The sequence below is a fragment of the Silurus meridionalis genome, chromosome 10, assembly GCF_014805685.1.
Source record: "Silurus meridionalis isolate SWU-2019-XX chromosome 10, ASM1480568v1, whole genome shotgun sequence".
Classification (NCBI taxonomy): Eukaryota; Metazoa; Chordata; class Actinopteri; order Siluriformes; family Siluridae; genus Silurus; species Silurus meridionalis.
Genome location: NC_060893.1, coordinates 1,084,812 through 1,094,975, shown reverse-complemented (window position 1 = coordinate 1,094,975; position 10,164 = coordinate 1,084,812). Strand labels below are relative to the sequence as shown.

Sequence of the window (10,164 nt, the reverse complement as noted above, 5' to 3'; positions counted from 1 at the left end):
CAGTGTGTGCCAGGAGAAGTACATCATTGCATTAATACTGAAGTTTAAAGCTAAATATATCATTACAGTGCACTGAATAGGAAATAGGGGTTTACTCATGTTCACAACACACACTGTAAAATAAAACTGTAGCTTAAAAAGTGGAAATATCTTCAATAAGGATACCTAGATCTTTATTGGATCTACATTTTTGATAGTAGATCCAATAAAGACAATAAACATAATTCTGATAGTTTGTCATGCATGTGCATTGAGCAGGGTTGTTAGAAAATGAACTGCATACAGATCCATGAAGTTACTGAGCAACTCAAGAACGATGAGGATCTACTTCTCAGTCTGTCTCTTTCTCTCTTTGCCAATTCATCCCTAGCCCTGGATGACATTCTCTTCGATTGGAGGCCATTCTGTACAGCTGGGGATGATGGTCCCATATTACCAACCTAAAGATTTTGTAGGAGCCCCACAGTGCAGTTCTCAAGTTAGTAACTTCTCCATACACCAGGGGGCTCTCTGGGAAACTGCTCCAAAGGGATAACGGTCAAGGGAAAACCGAGCAAGATGATGTTTGTTAGAAAGGAGCATGGATGCCTCTTGTGCTAGTTTTATGTTTATTGTCCGGATTGGAATAATTTAGTTTTAAGCTCAACCAAGTGAGTGTATTTTGTTAATTTGTGGTCATTTTGGATGCTAATTTAAAGCCTGCATGTATCTATAGAAAAGGAATCCTCCTTCTCCCCTTCCATGATGTTGATCGTTTTATTGCCTTCGCTGCATAGACATCCTCCAGGGCTTGGTGTGGGTGCTACGGGGATGGAGTCTCTTGAACGTGCCCTGGTGTGGAGCCTGCGAATAACCAGGAAAGTATAGAATTGGAACTTCTGCTGGAGAGGAGTCTGCTGAGAGCTTTGCTCATCTCTTGTCTGGCAACTCATCGTCTTCATCTTCTTCAACAGTCTGCGAGCACCAAGAATGAAGTATTGTTTGGTGGACCAGCCCTCGTTCAGGTGGCCAGAAAAAACGGCAAACCAGATCTTCATCTTTTGGAAGAGAGGCGAAGTCCAAAGTAGCAAAATCTGGTGAGTAGGGTGGGTGCGGAAGTGAAATTATGTGGCTTGTTCTCCGACGTTCATCATGCGGCAGTTGCCGAATGTTTTTTCGGCGGTTGAGCACGTTGAAGGTCTTCCTGTTCTCGCGTCGTCCTCTAGCGGAAGAACATCACTGGAGGACGACGAGAGATCAGGAAGACCTTCAACGTGCTCAACCGCCGAAAAACATTCAGCAACTGGCGCATGATGAATGTCAGAGAACAAATCACATGGTCAGGGGCATGGTAACCTTCTTCTTGGTCAAAACAGCACCAGATACACCATTAGTCTTGAAGCTTTTTGATACCACCTTGTATAAAGAACAAATATTAGAAATTATAGGCACTAAACTTTTACATTTTACAACCTCTTTATCTTTGTAAAGCTCCTTTGGGACGATGTCCAGTGTTAAAAAAAAACTAATTGAATTGAGCAAATGTAACCCAACGGTGAATGCAGTTCCCAAATTCCTTTGCATCATTGTGAATTATTACTCATTTTCCATAAATGAGAATTTATGGAACACTCGGCAACACACTATAAAGCAGCATGTATGCAGCTAATGTACACATGATAATGCAAAAGCTGGTCATCGAATGGATTGCCATTAACATTTCATGTCTTATTTCCATCCTATTTTTTCCAGAATGTGTTTTTTTTTTTTTTTTTTTTCATTCTCTGGTGCACATGTATATGGTCAAAGGGAGGCATTTTGCATGTTGTGGCAGTGTTTAAAATGTAGATATAGGCTTGTATCCTAGTTTTGTAAACAAGAGGCAACATTTTCTGCAAGAACTGCAGTCTATTTACTGTGTGTGTGTGTGTGTGTGTGTGTGTGTGTGTGTGTGTGTGTGTGTGTGTTGGCTCTGGCTAGGGCTATGAAGGATGATGAATGGCCCAGTTTATATTTATAGATCTTATGGGGAACTTTTGCATGCCTTTCTGTATACACTTTCAATGAATCTTCTTCTTCCTCTCAATCTCAACTTCTGCTTTCGGTAGCCTAACACATGTCTGGAACAAGAGACGACCGCAGTAAGGCTGCAGGAAGCAGTCAGCCATTTTGAGCCGTTCCAGGCTTTTGTTTCGTTCACGTTACACGATGCTGAAAATATATTTTTATGGAGGAAAACATTTATATGATGGCTTACAATGGCAACAGTCGCTAACCATTTACTTTCTAAACAGTGGCTTGTGTAAATAAATGGTACACAATTATAGAGCCGAGTTTATAAATCAGTTACGTGGGTTTGCTGATTCGTCGTTCTGGTAGTCAGGCTATGGAATTATGTGGAGTGTAAAGACGCTAGGATTGAGAGTGAGAATTGCTAAGATTGAAGATATTTCCTGTGTGTCTATAAGTTTGAGGAGAATTGTTATTTTCGTGAGGGGGAAAAAATGTACTGCGAAAAGAAAGTTGATCGAGGTGGTAAAGGGCGCTGTGCGTAATGAGAATTAGCTTCAGGCAAACACAAAATAGTTGCATCACTGCGTAATGAACTCAGACATGAAACAGATAATCAGTTAATTACGTTTGAGGGGGTTGGTGGTGCTGCTTGATTCACAGCTATTCTCACCCATAAAGCGTTCATAATGAAGTGCACCATCAACTAGGCCTCTTTATTAGAAATAATTACAGATGTTTAGGTGTTTGTTATTTAAAGCAGCTGTAGTGTGTGTGTGTGTGTGTGTGTGTGTGTGTGTGTGTGTGTGTGTGTATAGATAAAAGTAAAGAATGTTACTCTGCTGTTTTATAGAGTAAAACCTGTTTTGCTTCTCTCCATGTGGAACGAATTAATATATATTATATATGGAAAATTCAAGGCTAGGTGCGTGTAATGTAGTGACGAGTCCTTCATAAACGAGTCCTTCATTTTGAACGAGTCTTTAATGCGATTTGCAAGAACGAGTCGCCTCAATAAGCGATTTCTTTTTACTGGACGCGCACAAGCAAAGCATCAGGAAATCTCTGTAGGTTATGTAAAGGAAACAGAATGGAGTAGTTCATCTCTTGACTCTTCTAGTCGTTCGTTCTTTTGTCACGTGACTCCCATAGACGCTATGCAGTTATATTTACATATTTTTTATTATTGGAACTACGGCCGAAGTTGGCGCATGTAGACGTGTTGGGGATCTGCTTATTGAAAATGTTATATTTTATTTCTGATCTAAGGAATCAAATGAACTAAATGATTTGGAGTTGTTCATTTTGATGAACGAGATTCAAAGAACCGAGCCACTAAAATGATCAGATCTTCCCATCACTACTATAACGCATGATACTGAGGTAAAAAATCCTGGGGTTGATTAAACCATGTGCATTTAACGGTTTGAACTGACACCTTCCAACCAATCAAAGTCAAGTCCTTAGACGGACCCTAATAGAGATAGATATATAGGATTTTTTCTTTTCTTTTATCACTGGATTAAACTGCATGATTGATTAGGGGATGAGGGATGAGTGAGATGGCCAGGGTGAGAGGTGACGGGTGCAGGGGAAGTCCTCTCCATCTGGAGAGAAAATCACCTAAAACCTTTCCATAACCTCGTTCCCTTCCCCCGTTTACTTTGTACAACAATCCAAACCTTCCAGACCTTAATCGAATTCACATTGCGCTCTGGCAAGCGTCAGGTTTCGTGTTGACTTTGCAGGACCACGTATATAAAGAATCTGGGGACACGTGGGCCCGTTGCACTACTGTAATACTGTTCCTGCTTTTCACATTCTGCTTCCTCAGTGTTTATGCTGAACTCCATGCTGTGTAAGCAGGCTCAGTACAACGTCCAGCACGGCCCCCCGAGAGACTCGTGCCATTCATCATAAAAGCGCTGGCTATATGTTCTGACTCACCTCTCAGCGTCGTAAGAAAAACAGCAGGCAGAAGGGACGTACTGTGTGAAAGAGTGCAGGCCTGATTTCAGACTCTTCAGCACAAAGAGCTGCTCTGTGGGCTGCTGAGAGTTCTGCCTCACCGGACTGCAGGGTGGTGCCTCTCCATTCACCGTAATTATTAACAAACAGGGTGGAGAAGCAAATGTTGATTTTTCCTGGATTGATGTGGGTGTAAAAGGGGTGCGTCTAGAACTCACTGACAGCTCTATTGTGTATATTTTGTCCAGAAGTGAAAGTGTCCAGGGGCCGACGCTCGAGCCGTGTTTACTTGAGCTGCATGTAATATACTGTGTGTGTGTCTTGTAACCTGAAACTTACCCATGTTTATTCCTGCAGATTTTTCTGCGTGCATTCTGACCCCTGTGACCCCCTAAAATCAGGGACCACATGCTTGCTGGCCATTTTATTTCACACAGGAAATGCTGGAAAATGTCTGGACCCTGTTTCCCCAAGGTAAGCAATTTTCCAAACATGAATCACGTGTGTCCTATTACATTTTATTAGGTCTCTCCTGTAGCTGGAAATAATGGCAACTATGCCGGTTGCACTGAACTCAGCGTGTCTTAGTGCAGCTGTGTTGCACAATCGAACTGTGTACAATCACACTGGACAATGGAGGCTTTGTGTTGTACTTTTTCCCAAAGAGTATTTTTTTGACAGTGGGTAAAAACCCTACAGTGTACAACTGAACGCTTTCAAAGAAATAAATCTCCTGAAATCGTTTCCTCAGGCCTTATCTAGTTTGCCTGTGGCTTCATTCAGAAACTGTTCTACGGTTTGTGTGTATATAACTAGCATTAGGACGCCCTGCAGCCTATGACCTACGGTTCATTTGATCAGAAAATGGGAACGTAACGCTTTGCAGCTGAACGCACAGGACGCATAGCGACCCTGCTTAGGCCTCTTGCTTATGTTCTGGCTACAGGAAGGCTCATAAAATGCTTTTCCAGCAGCACCCCAAGCTCCCAAACCTTCCCTGAAACTTTCAGGGAACTCCCTCCATAGCAGTAGCTGCTTACGCCACTGTTTCCACTCGGCTACTGTTTCTCCACCGCACCCAGTTCTCTCCAACTCGCACAACCAGTCATTAGTAAAACATTAGGACCTCACAGCCGCCTGGCTCTCTCTCATACTGCTGAAAATAAACTCCAAACCAAAAAAAAACAAAAACGCATGATTGGAGCATTTCATCTTATGACACAGCGTGACTGCGACTGCTCCAGACCACTGAGTAAAACGCGTCACTCTGACATCTGCCACGCCTCCTGGTTGCGAAAACAAACCTGGAGACTTTTTTTTTTTTTAAAGCAAGCTGGAATTTGTTCATTGAAAGCTCCAATAAAAAATACTATACATGCATACGATCAAAACGGATTACTTCCCGAGGGAACATAACGGTCTGGTGTGTCTTAGCCTGCTAGTTAGTTAATTAATAGTTCATTTACATTGCCTTAACAAACCTACAAAGCGTGCCTGACATCTACAAGAAACTAGCTAATGTTAGCTAAGCTATCTTCAGCTTGCCAAATAGGTTTATGTTTACAACTAGTCGTGCAGTGAGTTCGCTTTAATTATTACCGCACTGGTGCCTACTTAAATAAAAACAAAAGAATGTGTACTGTAACACTGATCCTCTTATCTGCATTGTAAAGCTTCAGATTTTCAGGTCTAATCTGACTGGTCTGATCTAAAACGGATCAAAAGATTTTCCATGCCAGCTTGAGCTGTAAGATTTAGTTTTGACAGACAAAAAAAGCTCCTCAATCACATGTTCAAGAAGTGACGTCAAACCAAAACACACACTTATAAGGATTCCTAGGATACCTGACTTTTCCAGCTGTATGTGGCACCCATTTGTATAGAATGTGTTTGGATTCCCTTCACTTGAGCTAGAAGACCATCATGGGTTGAAATGGAAGATCTTGAGTGACCTTCTATGGAGCTCTGATCTAAACCCTATTAAACACTTTTGGGATGAATGTGAACACTGACCGCACCCCAGGTCTTCTTACCTTCTCAGCTACATCACTACCTGACTTTTCTAAAACCCCTGTGGCTGATGAACACACATCTTCACAGGCACGCTCCAAAATCAAGTGGAACATCTTCCCAGAAGAGTGGAGGTTATTATAAGAGCAAATAAGAACTAAATGTGGACTGGGATGTTCAAAAAGCACATAGCTTGGACACTGGTTTGGACATTGTAGAGTTGCTGTGTGCTAAATAAAAGCACTAAACACCACATTAGGTCTTCACAATCCAGGATTTATTTAGTAATGCTACACACCCGGTTCTCTTAAAGTAGGCTCGTAAGATTACCGATGCCGTGTAAGATACTTCCCTAAAAAAAAGTTCACACCAATAGAACTGCACATGGCTCATTCCCCTTTAAAGTGCGCATTGTTAAACACCCTATCAGGCTGTGATAAGAGGTGACAGAGCAACCTGCTACATTTCAACCTCTGTTAGCTTTGCACAGCTGTGAATCACACTAGCACTCCGCTGGGAGATTTAGATTCATGGTTTAAACATGTGCACAGCGAGGGATCCGGGGTGCCCAGCATTCCTTTAACAGCCACTCATTTCCAAATCCCCATTTCCATTTACCGAGTCCGTCTGTCTGCAGGCCGTCTTTCATTATTCCCATGACTAGGCCCTTGCAAACATGGTCAGAACACGAAATATATATATATAATAAAAAGATGAAGTAGGAAATACATGCTCATCAAATCCTAGGCATCCTTCATGGCTTTCAGATGGCTGTTCTGTTCTCTAGTAACTGACGTATGCACCGTCTGCAGATGGCTGCCAGACGTCCACATACAAAACATTAATAAACACAGTTTTACATTTTATATTGACAAAATCACATGTTTATTCTGATGAACGTTGCTGCTCTCAGGGGATTTCTGTGCAGGTTGGGTGGCTTTCTTGCCAGTTTGTATCTCATGGTATTGAAATCTGGGATTGATTTAAATTCACAACACTGGCGTAAGTTTAACGTGAGAAACAGATATAAAAGGCCGAGATAGCCCTTCAGAACAGAAACGGCTCTATCGGTGGTGGATGATTAGGAACGAGCAATTGGTTTTTGAACACCACAGTCAAGTCTTCTGGTGTTTGTGTTTTGTCTGCTGTCACTAGCTATACACCCGATCCCTTATTTCCCCCCCGACCCACATAAGTGCACTTATCGCGCATGTATGCTTTTAAGATAACATCATTGCTTCGAGACTATAATTACCAACTTCGTGAGAATTCTCCTATGGATAAATGTTAAAGGCTTTTTTTTAAAGGTCACATTTTTCTTCATTATTTTCTGGTTAGACCAGTTAGCAAAGCATGAAACTTTCAATCTTAAGGTCCTGGGTTCAAGTACCAATACTGGACAGCAGAGATGAAAAGTAACCGATTACGTTTACTCATGTTACTGTAATTGTGTTCTTTTGTGTACTTTTTGAAATCTGTGTTTTGTTTAAAGTTTTGTACTTAATCCTATCTGTTGAATTGGAGGGGGAATCGCACCCCGGAAACTACTGCACTGATTGGTCGATGGTCCGAGAACAAAAGCACTAAACTTGCAAGAAAGCAGACAAGACAGACGCCAGGGATGCAGCCCCTGCTGCAAAACAAATGCCGTCGGATCGCTGTCTGTATTCCAAATATGCATTTCACGACTTCTATCTTTATCGTTGTATTGCACTTTGATTCGTAAAGGTGTTCCTTCAAAGAAAAACTAGTTTGAAACCTATATCTCCTTGACTTTTTTGGTTTAACTCGGACGCAGAGATATTTTATTATCATATTATTGTTTCCAGGAGGAAAAGTCTTTCGACATCCGATCTCCTCCAAGGACCTCACGAAAGTATTTACGACCGAGTCTTCAAAAATGGTCTCATTTTAAATGTCTCATAAAACCTTGTTGCATATGTTTTTAGTGTTCAAACATCAGGGGGTGGTCTCTAGAATCACTAGAAAGGTGGAGCACTAGCAACCATCATGCACGTTCATCCTATAAGACATGAGAAAAAGATAAGGATTTGGTCTGTAACCATGAATTCGGTCCCAGAGAACTTTTAAGGACGTCCTCGCGTACCGAGCTACAATTGTGAACGGACACAAGCGAGTCACGTTCTGCCTGTGCGACATGAATCGAAATGCGACTTATTTCTTTATTCGTTTTTAAGACTTTGCATTGTATTGTATTGTATTGTACTGAACTTGCCTGTAATACTCGCACATGCGAAAACAACTCGCTGTGTATTTCTGTACATTTTTTAAAACTTCTCTTCTCGCAGAGACCAACATGTCACGTGGGTTAAACACAATTAACAGACGAATGGAACAAATTTGCGCTGCTCTTTAACGTTATTAACATTTCTCCTGCATTTTCTGCTGCATTCTGTCCCATTCAGGTGCCTGCTGGAGAAGCAGCAGCAGCAACACTTCCTGGGTCTCTAATTTGCGATTTCTAATTTCACGGGTGCTTAATAGGAAGCGTTGAGGTGTGCCTGGTTCGGTAAGAGAGAGGAGGGGTAGGGTGAGGACGAGATAGAGAAGGACGCACATTCAGGCAAATCCATTAGCATTCATTAGGAGAAACCGGATCAGCAGCCTCCAGCACACGCCGCCTGCTTATTAAACACTTTTCTTTGCCTTTTTTTTTCTTCATTCGAGTTTAACCCGTGTCTCAGGAAGAACAGACAGACACGTAACAAGGAGATGATCATAGTTCATCAGTTTTCCTCTTTATTGCCCATACAAAGCATTGAGCATACAAAGATTCTGTTTCCATGTTGAGTAAACAAACAGTGCACAATTAACATGCGTGCACCTGGACTGAAAGACGACATGGACATGATTACAGCTAATGCATCTGAATGACCAAGCATAGAGGACAGTACACATTTGCTTGTGATAGAAAGTGCATCTGTGGTCCAGTTGGTTAAGACCCCGTCCTCACCTGCGGTGGCACCGAATGTCCATTCAATACAATCACAATTGCACAACTAAACTTAATGTCCAATCATTGAAGACCGTACATATTAACGCTTAACAACGTGACATAATGGTCCACTGATCTAATCTGAAGGGGAATAAAAAACAGTCACGAGTTCATCAATTCCTACTCATTGGTCAGTGACATTTCTTTGTAAAAGAAAATAATCCACCATTTTATTGTAGCCTTGACATTTGAGAGATCATGTGAATTATCGTGATTAGGATCATTTCCAAGTCTTGATCATGTCAATATGTTCATTATAACTTTTTTTTCCCAGGTAGCGGAAAAGGAAGAAAGAAAGGATGGATGGAGGAAGGGGGGAAATACGCCCTGTTCTGGCTTATGGTTCCACATTTTAAACTTCTGAGTTCTGAGCAATTATCTTAAACAACCTTCTCTGAAGTCATTACTACCTCTAATATCAAGAGTATATACAGGAAAAAAAAGTCTAGTAAAATGCAGGATTTTAGTATCCTGCTAAGTTCTGTTGTTACTTAGCATGCTAATTCATGCTAATTCATGTTAACTCTTGCAAGTTTTAAAATAAACAGTTGGCTATCATGCTAAAGATGCTTCTTCTTAAATATCCTGAACGTTACAGTACCTACAAGGCTGAAGCCGAACAGCTAATTATCTTCATACTTTAATAGTGTAAATAGCTAGCTAGTGGGTGAAACATGTTTCCACTATATATGGATTGAATTGAATTGTATCCTGAAAACTTGTACTTTCTAAATCGTGCTGTGTTCACAAGTAAAGAGAGTCACAATGACTGAGATAAGAGTTCATTTTCAATGAGAATCGGGCATCAGTCTCCTGATTTGTTTTCACAATCAAAAGTATATTAATGGTTGCTCCAGTTACCGACAACAGCAAATGCTACGGCAGCAACAGGAGAATCGCTTCATGTGCGAACCTTGTATTTTATCGAAGCAGTACTATTACAGTGAATAACTTAATTACTGTAACACAAGTAGTCAATAATTTATTCTATACTTAAATAAATAATAAAAAAATACTCTTTGATCTGCAATGCAAATGTCAAAAAAATAAAATAAAAAAATAAGTGTTATGAAATCGTTTGCTGGGCGTTTTTTGCTCCATCCATCTTCATCTCTTAACTTGTTTGGATTTTGTTTGCCTTTCCTCAGCAGTTCTACAAACTGCTAAACATCTGGCAGCTG

General features: G+C 41.0%; 1 long non-coding RNA gene across 1 annotated transcript; it reads left to right on the top strand.

Annotated features, from left to right (window-relative positions):
* Nucleotides 1-869: 869 nt before the first annotated feature.
* On the top strand, nucleotides 870-9,940 carry LOC124392667. The gene is made up of 3 exons (XR_006927192.1): nucleotides 870-1,076; nucleotides 4,315-4,431; nucleotides 9,258-9,940. It is a non-coding gene; the product is annotated as an uncharacterized LOC124392667 (long non-coding RNA).
* The last annotated feature ends 224 nt before the right edge of the window (nucleotides 9,941-10,164 follow it).